The 13,725-nt window shown below is 38.3% G+C and overlaps 1 protein-coding gene and 1 pseudogene across 10 annotated transcripts in view; one reads left to right on the top strand and one right to left on the bottom strand.

The window, feature by feature from the left end:
- LOC149205493 (ER-based factor for assembly of V-ATPase) overlaps window positions 1-13,725 on the top strand; it is a 128,518-nt gene that overhangs the window by 33,069 nt on the left and 81,724 nt on the right. The gene's annotated exons all lie outside the window — the stretch shown is intronic.
- LOC149205494 (eukaryotic initiation factor 4A-III homolog A pseudogene) lies at window positions 9,520-9,897 on the bottom strand (annotated as a pseudogene).

Here is a 13,725-nt window from a genome sequence, read left to right as displayed (position 1 = left end):
CAGGTTTTGCAGGTACATAATCTTCAAGATGTTGAAGATGTTCGTAATTGAAGATGATAATATTGATGAGCATGATGAAGAAAGCTATAAGAACGATGATGATTAAAATGACCTTGATACCATGATAAAGAATGAAGCCTTGGAAGGATAAAGTTACTTTGATATTAAAAAAGAAAAAAGAAAAACAGAAGGGAAGCTGTTGATCTCCCTAAGTTGAGAGGGAGCTTGGATATAAGAAAGGGTATATCTCCCTAGTTAAGAGGGAGGACATATTATGATAGTCATAATGAATACCTTGAATGAATGAAACTGAAGACTGAATGAAAGAACTACAAGATGGATGTTCATGAAGTTGCAAACAAAAGACTTGAGAAGTTTTGAGGCTGTATTTGGTGCTACTGAAGAAATGAAAGAAGAAAGCTTCCGACAAGTTGTATTTGGATAACTTGATGATGATATAAGTAGCATCAGAATGATTGAGGACCTTGAAGGTTTGTGCTTACTTGTATATATATTGGAAGGTTTATCACTGATTGGGTTTGTGATTGTGCAAGATCTCTCCGTAAAAGGTTGAACGTTTGAAGCATGCTTGGATTGGTGGATATATATCTGGTTAAGTTGATTAGAAGAGATGAAGCATCTTGTGGCAACAAGATGCTCAGAAGGATATCTGGCCAACATATGTGTTAATGTTTAGATTCCGAAGTAGGGAGGGTGGCGTTGGTCTTGGAGCTCCGACGTTGGATACGCACATAGATCCCTGGGTTGGTGTTAGAGCTTAAAATCCTGATGATACCTAGAATGGCTAAAGCTTGAGTACACCTTAGCCCCACCCGATTAGATTACCCTGGTCAGGTATCTAATTTGTAGCACTGCGTGTGCTATGACTCTTCATAGAGTATGTCATTTTGAGATCTTCCATGTACCTCTATATATATGTAATTATGAATACCTCCCTAGTTAAGAGGGAGTGTTGAAAAATGTAACTAGTGTCGGTCTTCATAATTGTATTTGAGTCATGATGTACTTTTATTTGTCAAAAGAAAGAAAAAGGAATTCTTACTATAGAAGAAATTGACTTATTAAAGCATGGGTTTCATGCTTGGGTTAATGATTTTAGGTCAAAGCCTTCATTGTAGGCTTCTAGGGTTTATATCAAGAGTCCTTGTCTTTGTCATTATGTAATAGACCCTTCTTGGGCTTCTTGAGTCGAGAAAGAAATTTATTTTAGTGTGAAATAAGTCATTTAGGCCTCCTCCAACAAGCTGGCCTTAAAGACAGACAAGTTGGCCTCATCAAGGGAATTCAACCTCACAGATTCATTGTATAAAGGCAACAACTCGATCTCATTTGGAGCACACTCACTCAATGTAATGACTGTGCTAAGTTAAAGAGTCATTACCGAAACTGTAAAGATTACTGAAACTGTGAAACCGTATTAATGGATTTGATGAAGTACTTACCTGGTCTGCTACGGATGTTGCGGTGAGGATGCTTCAGAACTGCTCCAGCGCTCTCGTTATCGAATGACCAAAACCACCCAGCCAAATCGAATATACCTAGATACTCGATCCAGTATGCTTCTCAACCGATGCATACCGTTCCCCCGTGCCCAGAAACTTCCAAAACAAGCAAGGCTCAATAGTTCCGAATCATAACCAGTATGTATAAATTTCTCCTTCCTCCTCCAACAGCACCCGAATCAGTTTTTCCCCACTCACAGCAAATAGCCTCTCAGGCAAAGAACACGGACCCCCTCCCTCCCTTTCGGCCTCTCCTTATGTACCATTTATTAGCGGTGGTTGCTCTCTCCACCTATGAGCCCACCGCTTCCCTTCTCAACGACACCTCTCAACATGCAGAGTCGTATCTTTTCTTAAGGATATTTTGACATGTGCCATTTCACTTTGATTAAGATTTTTATATGTTTAATTAAAAAGTCCTAAGTTCATACATAGGGGCTTTATTTTGATTTAATTTATCTCTTTAATAATTCATTCACATACTTTATTTAAAAAATTGCTCAAATAGATAATTATATAACCTGATTTTTAAGAATTTACATAATTCTTTACATTTATTTTCTTTATAACCCTTTTACTTTATACTTTTAAACTTAATATCATCGCTCATTAATCATGAGGCATTAAGTAATATGTGTTAATGGGTGAATGCGACTTTTCTATATGAAAGGGTGTCAGGATATTTAATATTTTAGGTAATTTAGAATATAGCTACTAGTGCAGTGCATGCGATACATGCATATGTAGCTATCATATGCGTGCATCGTATGCATGCTAATATTCTCGTGCTCTCTATATTAATGATGGGTCACTACATACACCCCTCCTTCAGAAAACTTCGTCCCGAAGTTAGAGTTCAATACTTATAATAGTGATTAGTACATTCTTGTTCGGATTTGCGTATTGAGGTTAAATTTTTACTTAATGAGAGAACACTATAAAATTGGTGTTTTGAATACTTTTAGGTTTATAACTTAATGATCATGTCTTACTTCATCAGGCCCCCCAGGCTATCACTACATCATCCTATCCTTCCTAATCTCTTCCGCTCCCATCCTATCCGTCCTCTACTGGAGTATGCCATGGCGTCAGTTATACTGACCTTACCATTCATAAACTCCAAGGGTGACAGCGTTGGCTATACCGACCTGATCCCTAGTAGGCATCTGGCAGTCATCATCACACATCTAGGGGAGCGTGACTCGCACAGTCCTCCCATGACTCCAGGATTCGGAGGATAAACGGTGGGCAACACCTCCACCCCTCCCAGTAGAATCAGGGTTAATACCCTATCATGGAATCTTTTGAGCCTTAATTGTTCTGAAGTTTCTGTCATCACGTGGTCATTGGTAACGGATTTTATCTGCAATCATAAACACTTGACCATGCATTTATAACATGTGCATTACTATTTTCAAAAACACATAGCTTATGTATATTTCATACATGTCATCTAAAGTATAACATACCTTGCCATAATCTATGCATGTCATTTAGCTTTCATATTACACTATAATCATTCTTTCGTGTATTGTTTGTGCATAAAACTCATGACTTTAGATTGCTGACTGACACTTGATATTTGATCTTACGAGCACATATCGTTATGTTCCAAACATTCATTGATCTGTATGTGTTTGCTCCAGTAACAACTAACTGGGTGATTGTCTTACTTGGTAACAAAATGCATCATACCGACAGTCATTAGTAAAGACAAATCTCAATTCCTTATTTTTAACAATACTGTTATTTGTTGTGTTCTTTTATGTATAAATTGTTTGAAATACCTAGCTCAAAGTATGGTATGCAACACATTTTGGGAACATATTTTGTACTCAACATTTCCTTTAACAATAATACACCGAACACTGCTCTATGTTTAAATGGTAGTACTCTTTCAACACCTTGGCCCTATAGGTTGAATTTATGCTCATGGAACCTTTGCTCAGGTTGTATTCATCACTTATCTTATTGCTAAATTAGGTCTGAATGTTGCGTAGTATCCGTTCCTATAGACTGTTTCACTACCAAGGAGTTGATATTCATGCCAAGTGAACTACTGTTTCCAGATCTTTTGCCAGCGCACATTCCAGGGTCCGAACTTAAGTTCTTTGCATTATACCAGTTATTTATATGCCTCTATATGAATGAGTTAATGGCTGTTTGCAATTTTGAGTTAGTTCCTCATCACATGGCGTTTAATAGCAGTGTATTCCTTGTTGAATAATTGTGAATGGTATATATAACCGCTTGAGCTCAATTGTCTGGTTCTGTTATCATTTAACTGGAAGTATAGTGGAAAAACTGTTCATCAGAGTTCAATTGAAAGCTGAGACACGTCACTTTAGATTGTCTGAATGCAACAAATCAAAAATGGAAATAAAACCTGTTTGCATCCTAATATTCCTGATATTAACCTTCTATTATATATCTGACCACTGTGTTGCAAAATATTAAAATGCAGAATACAAAGGGCATGATATGGCTTTAACGTCTTTGAAAAATATTTGAATATCGATAGATATAGATATGACATTCTTCGAACCCACACCTCTGTCACAATCTGAACCTGATACAGAGGAAAAAGGACTAACCAGTCCGGTGAAACAGAATAACCATCAAAATTTGCAGAACATGCGCTTCCATCAACATTCCAAAATATGGCAATCGTTGCAAACATGACCATTGGAAGGCCAACAAGGTTTGCACGTTCTTGAGAAGCCTACTTTTATTTTACTGACAATATCTCTAGGAGCATCAGACACTTGTCAATGTCAGTTGACCAGATAAGCACATAATCATGTCCTGCTACAAAAAAAAAATTAATGCCAGTCCACTGTGCTCTACCATATCAAGAACCCTAGAAAATAATAACCTGACTCCTGCGGTTTAAGCACAATTCCTATTCTCAATTTTGTATAATTTACATCTCTGGACTTGGTATAAATAATTGGATCACAGTGCAAGTAGATTAGAATGTTATTTGGTTCGAGAATATCGTCAGCAGCACCTATGATTGTACTTGCTCATGACTTTACTTCAGATAAGATAGACTTTTTTTTTTTTTGGTAGGCCTGCTAACCAGATAGAAAACTTCATGTTTTGGCACACTCCTATGAAGGCATATGTCAACTCTGGACAAGTTACACAACACCATAATTCGCAAATTTTGTAATTTGGGGAGCTGATTCTACTTTCTTTCAAACAAAGCCACCTTTGACAAAGGCAGATCAAGAAATATGAAATTGGTGATTTTGCTTCATCTATCATAACATTAGATATATCTGGTATATTTTTTTTTTTTTTTCCAAACCCCATCCATATTCCAGTAGCTTTAACAGGGTTAAATGACTGGCCTTTGAAATTGTTTAAGGACTCAAACAGTTTAAAACGCAATAGGAACCAATATGGTTTTGTAACAAAGATTATCTTTATCAGCCTTTGTTTCCATTTTCGTTTCAAGCAATGCCATGATACACGAACTACAACTTACAGATAACAATCGATGTGCAAAAAGGGGATCACTGTCACCTTCACACAACTCAGAAATTTACCAGAAATTAAGAGAATATACAGGAGGGAATCCTACATCTTTTACTGTGGTATTGTGATAATAATATGGCTAAATTATGTATAACAGCTGGGGTAATTTTGAGTAAGGAAGATATTATATGTGACTCTTTAGAGGTTTAATTGTCTACTGAATATATATATTTTCTGAAGTAAAAACTATTTAAGAAAACACCTACAGAAGTTTTCATACTAACTTGAAGAAAGGTCTCATAGAAGAACTTTATACAAACTCAATTATCAAGGAGGGATATCTACGAGGTTGTAGTAGAGTAGAATTATCATCACATCTCAGCAAAATATCTTAGAGATTGAAATGTCCCGAACAATAACTACAGGGGCCAATAACAAAAGACTGTATTAACTGTAATCAAATGCACCAGCAGTAGAATGTGTGAGGTTTAAGGTTTATGAGATGGTTCTGTTCATGTATGAGGTAGGCATGTAACAACAGAACTAGCCTTCAAACAATTGTTAAAGATGTTCCTAAATTGCATCAATCCAACAGTGAAGAATATATCATTACAGAGCACTATTGATTATAAAAGGCAAGAGCAGATTCTAACCATTCAACAACTTGTGATTTCTATGCAAGATAGAAAAGACAGGTTGAGGAGTGAGTCCCCTAGTAATTATAAAGGAGGATGACTAAACAAAATGAATATCTAGAAGTTTGTAAGAATATAAACATCATTACCACTTGTTTGTTACTGGAGCATAAATAATAGTAAAACGAATCCATCCAAGCAAAATTTACAATTACAAGAGACTAATAATAATTAAAAGCATAATATCAAAACTATTCAAGAAAGTACTTATCTCTAGAGAATACGTCAACTCCTTTTCGTTCAACTCTTCAAGGAGTTAATCTCGTCCATATTATCATCATCAGGAAGTCCATATCATCAAGGAATTCACAGCATCAAGGAGTCCATATCATCATCGGCAGGAAAGGCCAGTTTGCATCATCAGGTGGAATATCCTTCAACCACTCTAGATCAATGCTGCCAATGTCTGTGTGAAGCATCCTCAAGAAACCGTTTTATTCTCCCTTCAAGAACATTGTTCATCCCTCGGTCCTTGATGGCATCTGCAGTATCTTCAAGATCAACATATCTGACTGCATCACAATTCACAGTATCCTTGGTATTTGAGTCCCTTTCTCTTTTTAATCTACAATCTTCTAAATTTGTATTCTTCGATATAGTTTCCCAATCAAATTTGTTCTTGCTTTCACAAGTAGGTTCACGCCTGATAGAACAGTTTTGACTGTCCCAGCGAGTTTATTGTCTGCAATCTCTTTAAGAATTTCTTTCACATGCTCTTTTCCAAAAAGGCTTTCACATGTTCTTCTCCAAAAAGGAAATAAGAACACCTTATGGCAAGTATCTTCATAAATTCATATTGAGGGTGCCTTTCGCCAACTTGCTTCAGCAAGCAATCAAAAGCTAATTGTGCTTGAACAAGAGACAAGTTGGAATCAAGTAAACTTGATAATGCTTTCCAAATAGTGTTGTCCTTTATCTCGGATAGTTTTATAAAGCTTTCCTCTGCTTTAGGAATATCGTTGAAGGACCTTGACATAGTTTTGGCGCAGCAAAGAATCTTATTTTTCAGCTCAGGTGTATCTTCTTCCTTTAATTTTTTTTTCCTGCATGATAGAAGGTTCTGCATTTGTACTTGTAACCTTTTCTTTTGATTCAAAACTTCCTCAAAAGCCTTAATCTCTGGTTTTTCAAACTCAGAAAACATTGCAATCCAATGTTTTACTCTTTCTGGAACTGGAAGGTCCGAAGGGAAAAGTGACTGGGAGAAAGCAACATCCACTACTTGAGATCTGCCCGCAGTCAACCAAATTAAATGGTTGGCCTTTTGTTGCAATTAATAATTGTCAAATATCCAAAGAAAAGTTGGGTGCATGGCTGAATTCCTTGTCATAACAACACACTAGAATTTTCCCAGGAATCCAATCGAGCTCAAAGTTACAAACTGAGCCATCCAAACATTTTGAACAATAGACTCTGTAAACTTCTACAGGTCTTTCCAATGTGTACTTTCGCACTGAGACCGTTTGGTCATGAAGGAAATCCACTACTTGTCTAATAGTCTCAGTGGGAATGCATTTTAGCGCATAATTTGCTACATCACAAATTGCTCCAATAACTCCCTTCCGAACAGCCTCATCAGAATCCAACAATTGATCGCTAAGAGCAGCATTTATAGCAGTTGACTCAGGCCTAAATGGATTTGACAACATACATTCTTTAGCATATCTCACAGCTACTAATCGAACCTCCACAGAAATTCCTCCCTGTAAAGCATCGGCTTCTGCATAGGCAAGTGGCTCAAATGAATCCACAAGAAGCTGAGATCTATGGACTACAATTTCATGCCGTTCATCATGATCTTCTTGAGGTTCTGGCAGCATAGCCAATACTAGATACCTCTTAGACTTGAAATCAAGAAGGGAACTATATTCAAGTAACCAAAAATGATCATCATGCAATGGTAACTGTTGACTAAGATTATTTAAAGCTAAACGGCGGGCACTTAGCATCGATAGAAAATCTTCCATGTCATCTTTGGAAAGCTTGGCAATGGCATGAAGGCCCTTCAGAATGAAGAGGAATGTTCACCACTGTTTACACGAGCACAAACAGAGACCAGGTCCAGATGAATTACACAATGTTTTGCATATGTAGCTAGTTTAGCAAACACTGTATCCTGTTATTGCAAAGGAGCAATTAAGGTTGAGAACGAATGCATAACAACAGATGGAATGATCTATCATGTTAGAACACAATCACTGTATAATAGGGTGAGGATTGCCCTGGTTCAACAACGATATTTGCCACTGCCTCCAGGCAACTATCAATCTTATGCAGAAGCTCCCTGAATACTGTGCAAAGCCACTTATGGGATCCAATGTCTGCTACCATCAAGGAATCTGTTCTAGAACAGTTTTCCATGGGTGGACCTTTACTTACAATTACGTGAGATGTTACAGTTCTATCAATTGCCTCCATGGCTTTGCACAAAGGTATTACAAAAGCAGTAAAATCCTGCGCCTCTTTATCATGCACCTCTTTAACATGTTGTATCATGTGAACGGGCTTATCCTTGGAAAGGGATGGCCTAGTTACGCAACATAAATTTGAAGAAAGCTTGATAGCAAGCTCGAGGACAAAAGGAGATAAATCTTGAACAATTGTCTCTGCCTTAGCTTCATTGAAATATTAACTTCCATGAGCAACACCAATAGTGTCCAGCAAAGAGGCAAGGGCATTGCGGCATACCGTGTATAAATCATGGCCATGTACACTCTTTACTAGCAGTTTACAGAACTCAAGTAGAATGGGCGCACAGTATATATGAATATGACTTGGCAGAAAATCTTCATTCGGTGACAAGAACAGTTTAATAGATTCCTCTGTACACTCACGGTTGCTCTATAATGGAGCAAGCAATAACATAATCAAAGCCGAAGTCACCCCGGCCAACTGAAATACCCGCATGTGTTCTGAAACAGTAACCGAAGCAGAAACAGAAATAGTCTTTGGAGCCATCTTAAGAAACTCTTTGACTTGATTGCCGGATGCTATCCTGCAGATGGTTCAGTTTTCTTTGCATATTGGACACTTGCTCACCCATCATGCACACAGATCTAACAGTAGACACGAAGTCATTTACAAGTTGCCAAGACTGAGGAAGAGCCGTGCTCCGCATGCGAGCCACCAAAGCTAAGATTACAGCAAAACCCTCCTCCCACTTGTGATCAAAGAATATAAAGCCCGCAAGCGCCAATTCAACCACGATTAACAGGACAACTAACACAGTATAACAACAGAGGCAGCATCCACGTCTGGTTGCTACTCGCCTTCATTCGTAGTAGCGGGAATCGCGGAATTAATGCTAACAGAATCCTGTTCCCACTTAACCATCATGTAAATGCCATAGCCGACCATCCCTAAGCCGGCCAATATCAGCAGAAAATTTAAAATCTTTAGAAGGCATTCAGCAAACCACGGCAAGCCATAATTTTCCCGAAATGAAGCTCAAGGAGGTCGTCTATGACGGCGGCTACGAAAAACAGACGTTTTGAACTTGCGACGTCCTCGCCACTATTTGCCGTCCTGAAGAGCTGCTGGGATTCGTATTACTTAGGTTCTGGCCTTAGATGTTTCTGAAGTCCACATTTCACCGCATCAGCTATGCGTAGTGGTGATTTCGCTCCGATTCATAAAGATTTGAAATCCAATACCTTTAAAAGTATTCTCTCTAACCGCTCAGCCTGATTATTAATGAATTATCGGCGTATAATGACTCATAAGAGCCCACGGGGCACGTAATTCTTTACGCGTCAAATAACTACCAAACTCACGCCTTAATTTAACACGCAATCGTTTAGCTAGGCAGGTGTCGAATATCATGCCTGTGTTATTAATGACTGTGCTATTGAATGAGCCGATTTCATCTCCATTAGAGGGCCTAAATATTCTCCGATGGAGGTATCAATTATCTGGCAGACAGCGAGTGCAATCATGGAGGTCTTTCCCGTCCCAGACTGTGCCTGCGCAATAACATCTCTGCCGTTGATGATGGGCATGACCGCTCTCTGCTGAATAGCTGAAGGTTTCTCGAAGCCATATTGGTATATACCTCGAAGAAGGTCGTCACGGATACCCATCTGATCAAAACTCGCGATTACTTCTACTCCGGGACTTGTTTCAAATACAAGGTTTCCATCACCATCCGCGTTCCGTCCATTGTTGCGGTTCCTACCGCCGACCGCAATGGCAGCCATTTTTGGTATAGAGGAAGAATCCTTCCCTGCCCTTTCTTTCCAGCGCCCGCAAACCTACTCTCAACACAAGACAGCTCGCCAGAGATCGATTGCTGTACCTAAGAACTGTGTGTTTCCCTTTTCCTGCGGCTCTGCATACGCATTTTCTGTTGCTCTCTTACATATTCCTCTTTGCGAAGGTCTTCGAGTTGTTGCTCTCTGGTCCGGGGATTGATGCCTTTACGCAGCTGATGCCATTCTTGTGGTGTGTTGGGCGGTTCCCCTAAATGGTTTTTATCAAGCTGTGATTTTACCCATTTAATATCTTCGTCAGATGGCCCTGTTGGATCATGTACGGCAACCTGAGTCTCATTTCGATCTGACCTATTTCTTACAATTTGAGTATCTTCGTTACTGTAACATACGCAGGGACTCTGACGATTATAAAAGAGTGCAGGAAGTAAAATAAGTAGAACGAGCACCACAGAACCTCCTGCGAGTACTGGAATGGTAATGCCGTTTGGAGCCATATGGTCGCCTCTGCTCTGATCTGCACACTGGATCTAATACTGCACTTAATGTGCGCAAGTTTAACCCTTTTCTATAGTTGTTGAACACACATCTTCAGATTGCAACTATCCCACAACTGTCTGTAGTTGTTCTGTCTGACTTTTAATACTTACACTTCTATTTTGGGGTCTAGAAACAGCATTTTCCACCAGCAAGAGAAGCAGAGATGCAAGGGAATGAAAGAAGATATAAATGAGGATGAATGGGCTTCCCAAAGAGCTGTCGGGACTCTGAAAGTATTGCAGAGTGCTAACAGTGCTAATAGAGTTTCAGTCAGATTTATTATTGAATGCATGATTTAAATGGCTTTACCACCACCTTATTTTGATAAATTTAAATCTTTTAACAACTTAACAGGTCCGAAAGTTGAACCAGCTCTGATACCATATGTAATGACTGTGCTAAGTTAAAGAGTCATTACCGAAACTGTAAAGATTACTTAAACTGTGAAACCGTATTAATGGATTTGATGAAGTACTTACCTGGTCTGCTACGGATGTTGCGGTGAGGATGCTTCAGAACTGCTCCAGCGCTCTCGTTACCGAATGACCAAAACCACCCAGCCAAATCGAATATACCTAGATACTCGATCCAGTATGCTTCTCAACCGATGCATACTGTTCCCCCGTGCCCAGAAACTTCCAAAACAAGCAAGGCTCAATAGTTCCGAATCATAACCAGTATGTATAAATTTCTCCTTCCTCCTCCAACAGCACCCGAATCAGTTTTTCCTCACTCACAGCAAATAGCCTCTCAGGCAAGGAACACGGACCCCCTCCCTTCCTTTCGGCCTCTCCTTATGTACCATTTATTAGCGGTGGTTGCTCTCTCCACCTATGAGCCCACCGCTTCCCTTCTCAATGACACCTCTCAACATGCAGAGTCGTATCTTTTCTTAAGGATATTTTGACATGTGCCATTTCACTTTGATTAAGATTTTTATATGTTTAATTAAAAGTCCTAAGTTCATACATAGGGGCTTTATTTTGATTTAATTTATCTCTTTAATAATTCATTCACATACTTTATTTAAAAAATTGCTCAAATAGATAATTATATAACCTGATTTTTAAGAATTTACATAATTCTTTACATTTATTTTCTTTATAACCCTTTTACTTTATATTTTTAAACTTAATATCATCGCTCATTAATCATGAGGCATTAAGTAATATGTGTTAATGGGTGAATGCGACTTTTCTATATGAAAGGGTGTCAGGATATTTAATATTTTAGGTAATTTAGAATATAGCTACTAGTGCAGTGCATGCGATACATGCATATGTAGCTATCATATGCGTGCATCGTATGCATGCTAATATTCTCGTGCTCTCTATATTAATGATGGGTCACTACACTCAAGTTCGATCTAAAGTAGTTGGAAATAGTAAAAGGGTGTGAAATTCAAGGAAGAATGAGGAAAACCTAGCGAAGGAGAAGGAAGTCTTTATCAAGCAAATTTCTCTCTCTTTGTCTCACACGTGTGAAGGAGATGAAGCTATAGGAGGGCCGAAATTTTGGAGTAGCTGGGTCGAAATTCTGGAATAGATGGGCCGAAATTTTAGACTGTTGTTGAGCTATAGCTGCTAGAAAAGAGGAGACTATTGAAGTTTGCAGAATCATCTTGGAAGGCTGACTTGGTGGAGGAGGAAGGTCTTTTGGTTTGGTCTAAAGCCTTGGTCTATCTCAATTTGATTAGTGGAAGAGTTTGGCTGGTTTTTTTCTCTAGAGTGGGGTTTTAGCCTTGGCTGAGTGCCTACATCTGGTGTCGTTGATTTTCATGTTTTGATTTGATGATTGCTTGATGAAAAAAAGATAAAAGAAGAACATAAAGAAAGTTAATAATATCACAAGTAATTATCAACATAAGAAAATCTTTTTGTCTTTTTGATTTTCTAACAGTTGGCATATATGAAGACACTCTTACAACAATTAACTCCTTCTCTAAACATACTTGCAATAGTTACATTTGAGAACACTATTACAATAGTTATCTATCCCTCTCAAAGCAAAGAAAGAAGACTTTATTTGATGACTCTTAGAAGCATCATCAAAGAAATAGATCCCAATGGAAGAATGAAAGGTGAAGCTTTCTCAAGCATCCCTGTGAACCGAGGTGTTGAAAATAGTAGCAAGAAAGATTCCTTGATTTGTGCCTTAATCAAAGGGACCAGAATGAGTTACTCCTTAGAATGCTTGAGTTCCCTATAAGTTAGGATGAATTCCTATAATTTAGATTCATTCCTAAAAGTTAGGATGAGTTATGAAGTAGTTAACTAATGTGCTAAAGTGAAAGGATGAGTTTCTTGTCTTCTTGTGTGAGTTAATTTGCAAAAAGGACAAGTGACTGAATCTCAAGTTCTAAAAGTTAAGATGAGACAAGGTGCATGAGTTAGCTCAACTCAGTTAACTCAATCCATCACAAAATCAATTTCCTAAAATATAATTTGCCAGATTTAGCCATTCAAGTTGTTTTAAAAGGAGGAATGAAGGTACAATTGTAATCATAATTGTATGGACTAGTTTGTGTATGAGTTTATGAGAGAAAGGTTGCCTAGAGGAGCTTGTGCGAATTATTAAAGGAGATGAATTTTTGCAGGGAATGCGCTAGGAAATAGGGAACATCCCTATTACTAGGAGCACCTATTGCGCTAGAAAATAGGGATTTTAGAGCAGAGTAATAGGCCTCCAGAAGTGTGCAAGAATTCAGGGAGCAAGATCAAGGTTACTTGTAGGTGCTTCAAGCTTAGTTCTAACAGAGAAATCAAATTTGTTATTATTGAGACAAAGTCGTATTGTAAACGATCCATTGCTCTAAATTTCATATCAATAAAATTCTCAAGCAAGCAGAGGGTTTTCCCAGTTGGGTTCCCTAGAAAAATTGTGTTGTTGAACTATGTGATTGTGTATTTATTTCAGTTCCTATTCTGCTACAAAATAAGTAGATAAACTTCTGTGTCCTAGGTTACAAGTTAGTTTCAGATTTGTTCATTCAAGTAGATCAAAAGTTTCATGGATTTTCTACATGGTATTAGAGCGTGGATCAAAATAAGGACCATCACATCATAAGTGTAACACATCCAGAGATAAAAAACATCAAAAGAAGATACCTTTGAGGCAATTGTAGATTAGGAGCCCTAGCGAAGGAGAGATATTGGACTGTTCTGGGTCCAATAATCTTGTGACAACAGGCCGAGTTTGTGGAGTTACAACTAGCATAGAGGAGACATCTTCTGAGGCAGTTCTGTGCCAAATTTGAGGGCTAAATCCTCAAGAACA

This window comes from Pinus tabuliformis, chromosome 1_2, assembly GCF_031772625.1.
Source record: "Pinus tabuliformis cultivar Carrire ecotype Pingquan chromosome 1_2, CPIR1, whole genome shotgun sequence".
Taxonomy (NCBI): Eukaryota; Viridiplantae; Streptophyta; class Pinopsida; order Pinales; family Pinaceae; genus Pinus; species Pinus tabuliformis.
The sequence above is the reverse complement of the archived record's forward strand: the minus strand, read 5'-3'. Positions and strand labels throughout refer to the sequence as shown.